The sequence below is a fragment of the Anoplopoma fimbria genome, chromosome 2, assembly GCF_027596085.1.
Source record: "Anoplopoma fimbria isolate UVic2021 breed Golden Eagle Sablefish chromosome 2, Afim_UVic_2022, whole genome shotgun sequence".
NCBI classification, from domain to species: Eukaryota; Metazoa; Chordata; class Actinopteri; order Perciformes; family Anoplopomatidae; genus Anoplopoma; species Anoplopoma fimbria.
Window position 1 is genome coordinate 27,847,878 of NC_072450.1, and position 13,408 is coordinate 27,861,285.

General features: G+C 42.1%; 21 non-coding genes across 21 annotated transcripts; all 21 read right to left on the bottom strand.

Annotated features, from left to right (window-relative positions):
* Positions 1-181: 181 nt before the first annotated feature.
* LOC129109505 (U4 spliceosomal RNA) lies at positions 182-322 on the bottom strand. The gene has a single exon (XR_008532023.1). It is a non-coding gene; the product is annotated as a U4 spliceosomal RNA (small nuclear RNA).
* A 407-nt stretch (positions 323-729) lies between these two features.
* Positions 730-870, bottom strand: LOC129109511 (U4 spliceosomal RNA). Its single transcript, XR_008532024.1, has one exon. It is a non-coding gene; the product is annotated as a U4 spliceosomal RNA (small nuclear RNA).
* Positions 871-1,277: 407 nt separating this feature from the next.
* On the bottom strand, positions 1,278-1,418 carry LOC129109518 (U4 spliceosomal RNA). The gene has a single exon (XR_008532025.1). It is a non-coding gene; the product is annotated as a U4 spliceosomal RNA (small nuclear RNA).
* A 407-nt stretch (positions 1,419-1,825) lies between these two features.
* On the bottom strand, positions 1,826-1,966 carry LOC129109524 (U4 spliceosomal RNA). Its single transcript, XR_008532026.1, has one exon. It is a non-coding gene; the product is annotated as a U4 spliceosomal RNA (small nuclear RNA).
* A 407-nt stretch (positions 1,967-2,373) lies between these two features.
* Positions 2,374-2,514, bottom strand: LOC129109535 (U4 spliceosomal RNA). Its single transcript, XR_008532028.1, has one exon. It is a non-coding gene; the product is annotated as a U4 spliceosomal RNA (small nuclear RNA).
* Positions 2,515-2,921: 407 nt separating this feature from the next.
* On the bottom strand, positions 2,922-3,062 carry LOC129109539 (U4 spliceosomal RNA). The gene has a single exon (XR_008532029.1). It is a non-coding gene; the product is annotated as a U4 spliceosomal RNA (small nuclear RNA).
* A 407-nt stretch (positions 3,063-3,469) lies between these two features.
* On the bottom strand, positions 3,470-3,610 carry LOC129109544 (U4 spliceosomal RNA). The gene has a single exon (XR_008532030.1). It is a non-coding gene; the product is annotated as a U4 spliceosomal RNA (small nuclear RNA).
* Positions 3,611-4,017: 407 nt separating this feature from the next.
* On the bottom strand, positions 4,018-4,158 carry LOC129109551 (U4 spliceosomal RNA). The gene has a single exon (XR_008532031.1). It is a non-coding gene; the product is annotated as a U4 spliceosomal RNA (small nuclear RNA).
* A 407-nt stretch (positions 4,159-4,565) lies between these two features.
* LOC129109557 (U4 spliceosomal RNA) lies at positions 4,566-4,706 on the bottom strand. Its single transcript, XR_008532032.1, has one exon. It is a non-coding gene; the product is annotated as a U4 spliceosomal RNA (small nuclear RNA).
* Positions 4,707-5,113: 407 nt separating this feature from the next.
* LOC129109564 (U4 spliceosomal RNA) lies at positions 5,114-5,254 on the bottom strand. Its single transcript, XR_008532033.1, has one exon. It is a non-coding gene; the product is annotated as a U4 spliceosomal RNA (small nuclear RNA).
* A 407-nt stretch (positions 5,255-5,661) lies between these two features.
* Positions 5,662-5,802, bottom strand: LOC129109570 (U4 spliceosomal RNA). The gene has a single exon (XR_008532034.1). It is a non-coding gene; the product is annotated as a U4 spliceosomal RNA (small nuclear RNA).
* Positions 5,803-6,208: 406 nt separating this feature from the next.
* LOC129109576 (U4 spliceosomal RNA) lies at positions 6,209-6,349 on the bottom strand. Its single transcript, XR_008532035.1, has one exon. It is a non-coding gene; the product is annotated as a U4 spliceosomal RNA (small nuclear RNA).
* A 407-nt stretch (positions 6,350-6,756) lies between these two features.
* Positions 6,757-6,897, bottom strand: LOC129109583 (U4 spliceosomal RNA). Its single transcript, XR_008532036.1, has one exon. It is a non-coding gene; the product is annotated as a U4 spliceosomal RNA (small nuclear RNA).
* A 407-nt stretch (positions 6,898-7,304) lies between these two features.
* Positions 7,305-7,445, bottom strand: LOC129109590 (U4 spliceosomal RNA). Its single transcript, XR_008532037.1, has one exon. It is a non-coding gene; the product is annotated as a U4 spliceosomal RNA (small nuclear RNA).
* A 406-nt stretch (positions 7,446-7,851) lies between these two features.
* LOC129109641 (U4 spliceosomal RNA) lies at positions 7,852-7,991 on the bottom strand. Its single transcript, XR_008532046.1, has one exon. It is a non-coding gene; the product is annotated as a U4 spliceosomal RNA (small nuclear RNA).
* A 407-nt stretch (positions 7,992-8,398) lies between these two features.
* On the bottom strand, positions 8,399-8,539 carry LOC129109635 (U4 spliceosomal RNA). Its single transcript, XR_008532044.1, has one exon. It is a non-coding gene; the product is annotated as a U4 spliceosomal RNA (small nuclear RNA).
* A 407-nt stretch (positions 8,540-8,946) lies between these two features.
* LOC129109602 (U4 spliceosomal RNA) lies at positions 8,947-9,087 on the bottom strand. The gene has a single exon (XR_008532039.1). It is a non-coding gene; the product is annotated as a U4 spliceosomal RNA (small nuclear RNA).
* Positions 9,088-9,494: 407 nt separating this feature from the next.
* On the bottom strand, positions 9,495-9,635 carry LOC129109609 (U4 spliceosomal RNA). Its single transcript, XR_008532040.1, has one exon. It is a non-coding gene; the product is annotated as a U4 spliceosomal RNA (small nuclear RNA).
* Positions 9,636-10,042: 407 nt separating this feature from the next.
* Positions 10,043-10,183, bottom strand: LOC129109617 (U4 spliceosomal RNA). The gene has a single exon (XR_008532041.1). It is a non-coding gene; the product is annotated as a U4 spliceosomal RNA (small nuclear RNA).
* Positions 10,184-10,589: 406 nt separating this feature from the next.
* LOC129109622 (U4 spliceosomal RNA) lies at positions 10,590-10,730 on the bottom strand. The gene has a single exon (XR_008532042.1). It is a non-coding gene; the product is annotated as a U4 spliceosomal RNA (small nuclear RNA).
* A 407-nt stretch (positions 10,731-11,137) lies between these two features.
* Positions 11,138-11,277, bottom strand: LOC129109698 (U4 spliceosomal RNA). The gene has a single exon (XR_008532054.1). It is a non-coding gene; the product is annotated as a U4 spliceosomal RNA (small nuclear RNA).
* Positions 11,278-13,408: the final 2,131 nt, after the last annotated feature.

Genomic DNA, 13,408 nt, shown 5'->3' on the forward strand with positions numbered 1-13,408 from the left:
ACTATGGACAGGCACGTTCGAACATGAATTCCAGGTTCTCAAAAATGTGGTTATTTGCGCCGAGACAACTTATAGACCACTCACGAAAGCTCAGCTTTTCAGTGGATTTTCGATAGCCGATCGAGAACCGTAATCATTGAACTGACGTATTCAGGTTTTTATATTAACATAAAATGTAAAGTCTCCTTAGAGACGAACAAAAATTGCCACAGCTGACTATATTTCAAGTCATCTCGGCGGGGTATTGGGTTAAGTTTTCAACCAGCAACAATCACGTCTCAGTAGAACTTCATAGACTATGAAATTGCCTCTGCGAGAGGATGCCCAGGGAACCAAAAAGATTAGACAGTACCTGGTAAAACACTCACAAAGCTAATGGTGCATTTCTTCAACCGTACAGGGTTCTGCAGACGTGTTGATGGTGCATGTGATTGGCTTGTTGACTACAAACCACGCCCTCTCCATGTAATGGCAGTCATGGCTGGATGGGGAAGTAACAGGCCCTAAAGATAACCTACTTTGCGAGACTACTGTGGGAACCAAGAATAACTATGGACAGGCACGTTCGAACATGAATTCCAGGTTCTCAAAAATGTGGTTATTTGCGCCGAGACAACTTATAGACCACTCACGAAAGCTCAGCTTTTCAGTGGATTTTCGATAGCCGATCGAGAACCGTAATCATTGAACTGATGTATTCAGGTTTTTATATTAACATAAAATGTAAAGTCTCCTTAGAGACGAACAAAAATTGCCACAGCTGACTATATTTCAAGTCATCTCGGCGGGGTATTGGGTTAAGTTTTCAACCAGCAACAATCACGTCTCAGTAGAACTTCATAGACTATGAAATTGCCTCTGCGAGAGGATGCCCAGGGAACCAAAAAGATTAGACAGTACCTGGTAAAACACTCACAAAGCTAATGGTGCATTTCTTCAACCGTACAGGGTTCTACAGACGTGTTGATGGTGCATGTGATTGGCTTGTTGACTACCAACCACGCCCTCTCCATGTAATGGCAGTCATGGCTGGATGGGGAAGTAACAGGCCCTAAAGATAACCTACTTTGCGAGACTACTGTGGGAACCAAGAATAACTATGGACAGGCACGTTCGAACATGAATTCCAGGTTCTCAAAAATGTGGTTATTTGCGCCGAGACAACTTATAGACCACTCACGAAAGCTCAGCTTTTCAGTGGATTTTCGATAGCCGATCGAGAACCGTAATCATTGAACTGACGTATTCAGGTTTTTATATTAACATAAAATGTAAAGTCTCCTTAGAGACGAACAAAAATTGCCACAGCTGACTATATTTCAAGTCATCTCGGCGGGGTATTGGGTTAAGTTTTCAACCAGCAACAATCACGTCTCAGTAGAACTTCATAGACTATGAAATTGCCTCTGCGAGAGGATGCCCAGGGAACCAAAAAGATTAGACAGTACCTGGTAAAACACTCACAAAGCTAATGGTGCATTTCTTCAACCGTACAGGGTTCTACAGACGTGTTGATGGTGCATGTGATTGGCTTGTTGACTACCAACCACGCCCTCTCCATGTAATGGCAGTCATGGCTGGATGGGGAAGTAACAGGCCCTAAAGATAACCTACTTTGCGAGACTACTGTGGGAACCAAGAATAACTATGGACAGGCACGTTCGAACATGAATTCCAGGTTCTCAAAAATGTGGTTATTTGCGCCGAGACAACTTATAGACCACTCACGAAAGCTCAGCTTTTCAGTGGATTTTCGATAGCCGATCGAGAACCGTAATCATTGAACTGACGTATTCAGGTTTTTATATTAACATAAAATGTAAAGTCTCCTTAGAGACGAACAAAAATTGCCACAGCTGACTATATTTCAAGTCATCTCGGCGGGGTATTGGGTTAAGTTTTCAACCAGCAACAATCACGTCTCAGTAGAACTTCATAGACTATGAAATTGCCTCTGCGAGAGGATGCCCAGGGAACCAAAAAGATTAGACAGTACCTGGTAAAACACTCACAAAGCTAATGGTGCATTTCTTCAACCGTACAGGGTTCTACAGACGTGTTGATGGTGCATGTGATTGGCTTGTTGACTACCAACCACGCCCTCTCCATGTAATGGCAGTCATGGCTGGATGGGGAAGTAACAGGCCCTAAAGATAACCTACTTTGCGAGACTACTGTGGGAACCAAGAATAACTATGGACAGGCACGTTCGAACATGAATTCCAGGTTCTCAAAAATGTGGTTATTTGCGCCGAGACAACTTATAGACCACTCACGAAAGCTCAGCTTTTCAGTGGATTTTCGATAGCCGATCGAGAACCGTAATCATTGAACTGACGTATTCAGGTTTTTATATTAACATAAAATGTAAAGTCTCCTTAGAGACGAACAAAAATTGCCACAGCTGACTATATTTCAAGTCATCTCGGCGGGGTATTGGGTTAAGTTTTCAACCAGCAACAATCACGTCTCAGTAGAACTTCATAGACTATGAAATTGCCTCTGCGAGAGGATGCCCAGGGAACCAAAAAGATTAGACAGTACCTGGTAAAACACTCACAAAGCTAATGGTGCATTTCTTCAACCGTACAGGGTTCTACAGACGTGTTGATGGTGCATGTGATTGGCTTGTTGACTACCAACCACGCCCTCTCCATGTAATGGCAGTCATGGCTGGATGGGGAAGTAACAGGCCCTAAAGATAACCTACTTTGCGAGACTACTGTGGGAACCAAGAATAACTATGGACAGGCACGTTCGAACATGAATTCCAGGTTCTCAAAAATGTGGTTATTTGCGCCGAGACAACTTATAGACCACTCACGAAAGCTCAGCTTTTCAGTGGATTTTCGATAGCCGATCGAGAACCGTAATCATTGAACTGACGTATTCAGGTTTTTATATTAACATAAAATGTAAAGTCTCCTTAGAGACGAACAAAAATTGCCACAGCTGACTATATTTCAAGTCATCTCGGCGGGGTATTGGGTTAAGTTTTCAACCAGCAACAATCACGTCTCAGTAGAACTTCATAGACTATGAAATTGCCTCTGCGAGAGGATGCCCAGGGAACCAAAAAGATTAGACAGTACCTGGTAAAACACTCACAAAGCTAATGGTGCATTTCTTCAACCGTACAGGGTTCTACAGACGTGTTGATGGTGCATGTGATTGGCTTGTTGACTACCAACCACGCCCTCTCCATGTAATGGCAGTCATGGCTGGATGGGGAAGTAACAGGCCCTAAAGATAACCTACTTTGCGAGACTACTGTGGGAACCAAGAATAACTATGGACAGGCACGTTCGAACATGAATTCCAGGTTCTCAAAAATGTGGTTATTTGCGCCGAGACAACTTATAGACCACTCACGAAAGCTCAGCTTTTCAGTGGATTTTCGATAGCCGATCGAGAACCGTAATCATTGAACTGACGTATTCAGGTTTTTATATTAACATAAAATGTAAAGTCTCCTTAGAGACGAACAAAAATTGCCACAGCTGACTATATTTCAAGTCATCTCGGCGGGGTATTGGGTTAAGTTTTCAACCAGCAACAATCACGTCTCAGTAGAACTTCATAGACTATGAAATTGCCTCTGCGAGAGGATGCCCAGGGAACCAAAAAGATTAGACAGTACCTGGTAAAACACTCACAAAGCTAATGGTGCATTTCTTCAACCGTACAGGGTTCTACAGACGTGTTGATGGTGCATGTGATTGGCTTGTTGACTACCAACCACGCCCTCTCCATGTAATGGCAGTCATGGCTGGATGGGGAAGTAACAGGCCCTAAAGATAACCTACTTTGCGAGACTACTGTGGGAACCAAGAATAACTATGGACAGGCACGTTCAAACATGAATTCCAGGTTCTCAAAAATGTGGTTATTTGCGCCGAGACAACTTATAGACCACTCACGAAAGCTCAGCTTTTCAGTGGATTTTAGATATCTGATCGAGAACCGTAATCATTGAACTGATGTATTCAGGTTTTTATATTAACATAAAATGTAAAGTCTCCTTAGAGACGAACAAAAATTGCCACAGCTGACTATATTTCAAGTCATCTCGGCGGGGTATTGGGTTAAGTTTTCAACCAGCAACAATCACGTCTCAGTAGAACTTCATAGACTATGAAATTGCCTCTGCGAGAGGATGCCCAGGGAACCAAAAAGATTAGACAGTACCTGGTAAAACACTCACAAAGCTAATGGTGCATTTCTTCAACCGTACAGGGTTCTACAGACGTGTTGATGGTGCATGTGATTGGCTTGTTGACTACCAACCACGCCCTCTCCATGCAATGGCAGTCATGGCTGGATGGGGAAGTAACAGGCCCTAAAGATAACCTACTTTGCGAGACTACTGTGGGAACCAAGAATAACTATGGACAGGCACGTTCAAACATGAATTCCAGGTTCTCAAAAATGTGGTTATTTGCGCCGAGACAACTTATAGACCACTCACGAAAGCTCAGCTTTTCAGTGGATTTTCGATAGCCGATCGAGAACCGTAATCATTGAACTGACGTATTCAGGTTTTTATATTAACATAAAATGTAAAGTCTCCTTAGAGACGAACAAAAATTGCCACAGCTGACTATATTTCAAGTCATCTCGGCGGGGTATTGGGTTAAGTTTTCAACCAGCAACAATCACGTCTCAGTAGAACTTCATAGACTATGAAATTGCCTCTGCGAGAGGATGCCCAGGGAACCAAAAAGATTAGACAGTACCTGGTAAAACACTCACAAAGCTAATGGTGCATTTCTTCAACCGTACAGGGTTCTGCAGACGTGTTGATGGTGCATGTGATTGGCTTGTTGACTACAAACCACGCCCTCTCCATGTAATGGCAGTCATGGCTGGATGGGGAAGTAACAGGCCCTAAAGATAACCTACTTTGCGAGACTACTGTGGGAACCAAGAATAACTATGGACAGGCACGTTCGAACAAGAATTCCAGGTTCTCAAAAATGTGGTTATTTGCGCCGAGACAACTTATAGACCACTCACGAAAGCTCAGCTTTTCAGTGGATTTTCGATAGCCGATCGAGAACCGTAATCATTGAACTGACGTATTCAGGTTTTTATATTAACATAAAATGTAAAGTCTCCTTAGAGACGAACAAAAATTGCCACAGCTGACTATATTTCAAGTCATCTCGGCGGGGTATTGGGTTAAGTTTTCAACCAGCAACAATCACGTCTCAGTAGAACTTCATAGACTATGAAATTGCCTCTGCGAGAGGATGCCCAGGGAACCAAAAAGATTAGACAGTACCTGGTAAAACACTCACAAAGCTAATGGTGCATTTCTTCAACCGTACAGGGTTCTACAGACGTGTTGATGGTGCATGTGATTGGCTTGTTGACTACCAACCACGCCCTCTCCATGTAATGGCAGTCATGGCTGGATGGGGAAGTAACAGGCCCTAAAGATAACCTACTTTGCGAGACTACTGTGGGAACCAAGAATAACTATGGACAGGCACGTTCGAACATGAATTCCAGGTTCTCAAAAATGTGGTTATTTGCGCCGAGAAAACTTATAGACCACTCACGAAAGCTCAGCTTTTCAGTGGATTTTCGATAGCCGATCGAGAACCGTAATCATTGAACTGACGTATTCAGGTTTTTATATTAACATAAAATGTAAAGTCTCCTTAGAGACGAACAAAAATTGCCACAGCTGACTATATTTCAAGTCATCTCGGCGGGGTATTGGGTTAAGTTTTCAACCAGCAACAATCACGTCTCAGTAGAACTTCATAGACTATGAAATTGCCTCTGCGAGAGGATGCCCAGGGAACCAAAAGATTAGACAGTACCTGGTAAAACACTCACAAAGCTAATGGTGCATTTCTTCAACCGTACAGGGTTCTACAGACGTGTTCATGGCGCATGTGATTGGCTTGTTGACTACCAACCACGCCCTCTCCATGTAATGGCAGTCATGGCTGGATGGGGAAGTAACAGGCCCTAAAGATAACCTACTTTGCGAGACTACTGTGGGAACCAAGAATAACTATGGACAGGCACGTTCGAACATGAATTCCAGGTTCTCAAAAATGTGGTTATTTGCGCCGAGACAACTTATAGACCACTCACGAAAGCTCAGCTTTTCAGTGGATTTTCGATAGCCGATCGAGAACCGTAATCATTGAACTGACGTATTCAGGTTTTTATATTAACATAAAATGTAAAGTCTCCTTAGAGACGAACAAAAATTGCCACAGCTGACTATATTTCAAGTCATCTCGGCGGGGTATTGGGTTAAGTTTTCAACCAGCAACAATCACGTCTCAGTAGAACTTCATAGACTATGAAATTGCCTCTGCGAGAGGATGCCCACGGAACCAAAAAGATTAGACAGTACCTGGTAAAACACTCACAAAGCTAATGGTGCATTTCTTCAACCGTACAGTGTTCTACAGACGTGTTGATGGTGCATGTGATTGGCTTGTTGACTACCAACCACGCCCTCTCCATGTAATGGCAGTCATGGCTGGATGGGGAAGTAACAGGCCCTAAAGATAACCTACTTTGCGAGACTACTGTGGGAACCAAGAATAACTATGGACAGGCACGTTCAAACATGAATTCCAGGTTCTCAAAAATGTGGTTATTTGCGCCGAGACAACTTATAGACCACTCACGAACGCTCAGCTTTTCAGTGGATTTTCGATAGCCGATCGAGAACCGTAATCATTGAACTGACGTATTCAGGTTTTTATATTAACATAAAATGTAAAGTCTCCTTAGAGACGAACAAAAATTGCCACAGCTGACTATATTTCAAGTCATCTCGGCGGGGTATTGGGTTAAGTTTTCAACCAGCAACAATCACGTCTCAGTAGAACTTCATAGACTATGAAATTGCCTCTGCGAGAGGATGCCCACGGAACCAAAAAGATTAGACAGTACCTGGTAAAACACTCACAAAGCTAATGGTGCATTTCTTCAACCGTACAGGGTTCTACAGACGTGTTGATGGTGCATGTGATTGGCTTGTTGACTACCAACCACGCCCTCTCCATGTAATGGCAGTCATGGCTGGATGGGGAAGTAACAGGCCCTAAAGATAACCTACTTTGCGAGACTACTGTGGGAACCAAGAATAACTATGGACAGGCACGTTCAAACATGAATTCCAGGTTCTCAAAAATGTGGTTATTTGCGCCGAGACAACTTATAGACCACTCACGAAAGCTCAGCTTTTCAGTGGATTTTCGATAGCCGATCGAGAACCGTAATCATTGAACCGACGTATTCAGGTTTTTATATTAACATAAAATGTAAAGTCTCCTTAGAGACGAACAAAAATTGCCACAGCTGACTATATTTCAAGTCATCTCGGCGGGGTATTGGGTTAAGTTTTCAACCAGCAACAATCACGTCTCAGTAGAACTTCATAGACTATGAAATTGCCTCTGCGAGAGGATGCCCAGGGAACCAAAAAGATTAGACAGTACCTGGTAAAACACTCACAAAGCTAATGGTGCATTTCTTCAACCGTACAGTGTTCTACAGACGTGTTGATGGTGCATGTGATTGGCTTGTTGACTACCAACCACGCCCTCTCCATGCAATGGCAGTCATGGCTGGATGGGGAAGTAACAGGCCCTAAAGATAACCTACTTTGCGAGACTACTGTGGGAACCAAGAATAACTATGGACAGGCACGTTCAAACATGAATTCCAGGTTCTCAAAATGTGGTTATTTGCGCCGAGACAACTTATAGAACACTCACGAAAGCTCAGCTTTTCAGTGGATTTTCGATAGCCGATCGAGAACCGTAATCATTGAACTGACGTATTCAGGTTTTTATATTAACATAAAATGTAAAGTCTCCTTAGAGACAACAAAAATTGCCACAGCTGACTATATTTCAAGTCATCTCGGCGGGGTATTGGGTTAAGTTTTCAACCAGCAACAATCACGTCTCAGTAGAACTTCATAGACTATGAAATTGCCTCTGCGAGAGGATGCCCAGGGAACCAAAAAGATTAGACAGTACCTGGTAAAACACTCACAAAGCTAATGGTGCATTTCTTCAACCGTACAGTGTTCTACAGACGTGTTGATGGTGCATGTGATTGGCTTGTTGACTACCAACCACGCCCTCTCCATGCAATGGCAGTCATGGCTGGATGGGGAAGTAACAGGCCCTAAAGATAACCTACTTTGCGAGACTACTGTGGGAACCAAGAATAACTATGGACAGGCACGTTCAAACATGAATTCCAGGTTCTCAAAAATGTGGTTATTTGCGCCGAGACAACTTATAGAACACTCACGAAAGCTCAGCTTTTCAGTGGATTTTAGATATCTGATCGAGAACCGTAATCATTGAACTGATGTATTCAGGTTTTTATATTAACATAAAATGTAAAGTCTCCTTAGAGACGAACAAAAATTGCCACAGCTGACTATATTTCAAGTCATCTCGGCGGGGTATTGGGTTAAGTTTTCAACCAGCAACAATCACGTCTCAGTAGAACTTCATAGACTATGAAATTGCCTCTGTGAGAGGATGCCCAGGGAACCAAAAAGATTAGACAGTACCTGGTAAAACACTCACAAAGCTAATGGTGCATTTCTTCAACCGTACAGGGTTCTACAGACGTGTTGATGGTGCATGTGATTGGCTTGTTGACTACCAACCACGCCCTCTCCATGTAATGGCAGTCATGGCTGGATGGGGAAGTAACAGGCCCTAAAGATAACCTACTTTGCGAGACTACTGTGGGAACCAAGAATAACTATGGACAGGCACGTTCAAACATGAATTCCAGGTTCTCAAAAATGTGGTTATTTGCGCCGAGACAACTTATAGACCACTCACGAAAGCTCAGCTTTTCAGTGGATTTTAGATATCTGATCGAGAACCGTAATCATTGAACTGATGTATTCAGGTTTTTATATTAACATAAAATGTAAAGTCTCCTTAGAGACGAACAAAAATTGCCACAGCTGACTATATTTCAAGTCATCTCGGCGGGGTATTGGGTTAAGTTTTCAACCAGCAACAATCACGTCTCAGTAGAACTTCATAGACTATGAAATTGCCTCTGCGAGAGGATGCCCAGGGAACCAAAAAGATTAGACAGTACCTGGTAAAACACTCACAAAGCTAATGGTGCATTTCTTCAACCGTACAGGGTTCTGCAGACGTGTTGATGGTGCATGTGATTGGCTTGTTGACTACAAACCACGTCCTCTCCATGTAATGGCAGTCATGGCTGGATGGGGAAGTAACAGGCCCTAAAGATAACCTACTTTGCGAGACTACTGTGGGAACCAAGAATAACTATGGACAGGCACGTTCGAACATGAATTCCAGGTTCTCAAAAATGTGGTTATTTGCGCCGAGACAACTTATAGACCACTCACGAAAGCTCAGCTTTTCAGTGGATTTTCGATATCTGATCGAGAACCGTAATCATTGAACTGATGTATTCAGGTTTTTATATTAACATAAAATGTAAAGTCTCCTTAGAGACGAACAAAAATTGCCACAGCTGACTATATTTCAAGTCATCTCGGCGGGGTATTGGGTTAAGTTTTCAACCAGCAACAATCACGTCTCAGTAGAACTTCATAGACTATGAAATTGCCTCTGCGAGAGGATGCCCAGGGAACCAAAAAGATTAGACAGTACCTGGTAAAACACTCACAAAGCTAATGGTGCATTTCTTCAACCGTACAGGGTTCTACAGACGTGTTGATGGTGCATGTGATTGGCTTGTTGACTACCAACCACGCCCTCTCCATGTAATGGCAGTCATGGCTGGATGGGGAAGTAACAGGCCCTAAAGATAACCTACTTTGCGAGACTACTGTGGGAACCAAGAATAACTATGGACAGGCACGTTCAAACATGAATTCCAGGTTCTCAAAAATGTGGTTATTTGCGCCGAGACAACTTATAGACCACTCACGAAAGCTCAGCTTTTCAGTGGATTTTCGATAGCCGATCGAGAACCGTAATCATTGAACTGACGTATTCAGGTTTTTATATTAACATAAAATGTAAAGTCTCCTTAGAGACGAACAAAAATTGCCACAGCTGACTATATTTCAAGTCATCTCGGCGGGGTATTGGGTTAAGTTTTCAACCAGCAACAATCACGTCTCAGTAGAACTTCATAGACTATGAAATTGCCTCTGCGAGAGGATGCCCAGGGAACCAAAAAGATTAGACAGTACCTGGTAAAACACTCACAAAGCTATGGTGCATTTCTTCAACCGTACAGGGTTCTACAGACGTGTTGATGGTGCATGTGATTGGCTTGTTGACTACCAACCACGCCCTCTCCATGTAATGGCAGTCATGGCTGGATGGGGAAGTAACAGGCCCTAAAGATAACCTACTTTGCGAGACTACTGTGGGAACCAAGAATAACTATGGACAGGCACGTTCAAACATGAATTCCAGGTTCTCAAAAATGTGGTTATTTGCGCCGAGACAACTTATAGACCACTCACGAAAGCTCAGCTTTTCAGTGGATTTTCGATAGCCGATCGAGAACCGTAATCATTGAACTGACGTATTCAGGTTTTTATATTAACATAAAATGTAAAGTCTCCTTAGAGACGAACAAAAATTGCCACAGCTGACTATATTTCAAGTCATCTCGGCGGGGTATTGGGTTAAGTTTTCAACCAGCAACAATCACGTCTCAGTAGAACTTCATAGACTATGAAATTGCCTCTGCGAGAGGATGCCCAGGGAACCAAAAAGATTAGACAGTACCTGGTAAAACACTCACAAAGCTAATGGTGCATTTCTTCAACCGTACAGGGTTCTACAGACGTGTTGATGGTGCATGTGATTGGCTTGTTGACTACCAACCACGCCCTCTCCATGTAATGGCAGTCATGGCTGGATGGGGAAGTAACAGGCCCTAAAGATAACCTACTTTGCGAGACTACTGTGGGAACCAAGAATAACTATGGACAGGCACGTTCGAACATGAATTCCAGGTTCTCAAAAATGTGGTTATTTGCGCCGAGACAACTTATAGACCACTCACGAAAGCTCAGCTTTTCAGTGGATTTTCGATAGCCGATCGAGAACCGTAATCATTGAACTGACGTATTCAGGTTTTTATATTAACATAAAATGTAAAGTCTCCTTAGAGACGAACAAAAATTGCCACAGCTGACTATATTTCAAGTCATCTCGGCGGGGTATTGGGTTAAGTTTTCAACCAGCAACATTCACGTTTCAGTAGATCATATATCGTCATGAAATCCAGCCTGTTAAAGATTGGGTAAATTGAGGCCAGACAACCCATGAAAGATCAGCTATTTAGTGAATTTTTGCTGAACTTGAACCCACAACATCAGAAGGACAAGCAGAGCAAAGCAACAGAATGAGCTAAAAGAGATCAATTGAGTAATATTCTATGGTATCAAGGCGTGACCCCATCAATGGTCTACAGCATGTCCCAAAGGTCCACTTTTGCTTTGTTTGTTGCAGTTGTTTTGTAGTATTTGCTTCGATATACTACTCTTCATAATATATGTTTGATATGCACTGCTCTGTGGCCATGAACATCACAGATTTCTCATTAAATGTCAGTTTTCTTCTCTTTGTATTTATATGATCCGTGTCTGATGTCCGTTTCAAAGACATAAACCCGACTCGAGCTAATCTGCCCTCATGAGCTCAAAGTTAGCTTTATGAAACAGGTCAATCATTACTCAGTTTGTTAGGCTAGTTCAAGACTGGAATTTCACAATAATCCCTGCTTTTCTGAGTCCCACGGTTGATCAACTGCCATTCAAAAAAACATTTCTACAATTCAGACTGGAGACTGTGGATAGCCACACAAAACTAGACCGGCAACCACACTGAGGTTGTTAGCCAGATCTAGACTTGTTTGTCTCCAGGGGTTAGTTTCTTTTCTGTATGTTGATGATGCCAGTGGTGTTGTTTGCTTCAGCTGAGCAGAGTTAAAAACCAGGCCAGACCTCCCTCAGGGCCTTGCCACCGTCCCATGTAAACAAGTTGCAACAGTGTATATTAGCAGACACTTTGATGTCACTGCTGACTTAGTTTTTCTTCTCTTAGTCTTAAATATTTTATTGACTTAGGCTAATTCACGACAGCAGAGTGAGATATTTACTATAACAAGGGCTTTGATTGCGGTTTTTCAAGAACTCAAAAGGGATACGTTTATCTTGTGCTGTATGGTAATCAAACGAAAGGCAGCAGCACGTACTGTATGAAAATCCTGCATGATTTCCAGTTGATCATTTTGAGTTTCTGAAGGGCTGGTGATTGTTTAGGGGCCTCCAGACAACCTGAAGTACCCTTAGAATGTGAGAAACATGTCTATGTTCAAATGCTCAGGGACTCTTCATGCTTAGTACATGCCAGTTGTTCTGCAATGCTGTTTTAAATGTGTGACTGCCTCCCTCTTGTGGCAACTCTAATTAAATGCAAGACCACTTGCTGAACCACGGATTCCCCCAGAGGAGCATCGGGCTCTCCCCTCCAAGAGGGCACACAAAAATATTTTTTGGTATAATTGGGATCCAATCCATGTGTGTCTGAGAGAGAAATTAATGTTTTCAACATACGATTAACAATCCCAGAACTGAAATTATTTGCTTCAGTCGCTGGAGGTCCCCTCTGAGTACTCAAGGATATTTCGTGGGATGTATAATAAAATTTTTTTAATAAAATCTGATAAGAATTGTAATGGGGCAGAAAAATGTTGGCTTACGTGGGGAACTATTGCTTTTTTAAGTGCACAAGATAGTGAGGGTGGAAGCAAATTCTTCATTCGTACTGAGGATTAATGCATTTATTATTATATTTATTTGATTTTCTATATGCATATTTTTTTTATATCAAGTTACATTATTGATTTATTGATTGTGTTTTATCCCTCTTGCTCTTTGGGGTTACACAGGGTGAGGAGGAAGCGGTGGGGACTGATATAATTAGAATTTGTACATTCGATTGTTGACTGTTTTGCATATTAAAAAACAAAAATTGTAAGTCATAAAAAACCTACCATCAACCTCTCTGACAATGTAAAAAAAAATGGACTGATGTCTGATGTATTTATTTTCATGGATTGAGGCTGTCTATGCACAAGATTTTTATATAACTGTCCGGTTTCCTAATGTCACAAACATCATCATTTAATTCTCCCTCTTCCAATTACAATTGATCCCATTGCATAAAGTATGTTTGCTAGTTGGTCAAAAAGTGTAAAAAAGGGATTATAAATCATTAAATCCACCGTTTTGACATTGCCAAATGTCAAATATAGAAACTAAAACAAAGTTTCGTGGTCCATATATACACATCACATATGAAATGTATATAGTGCTTCCCGATTTTCTTTTTGTGCATTAGTCATGCTGGTATGAAGGCTGGGTGAA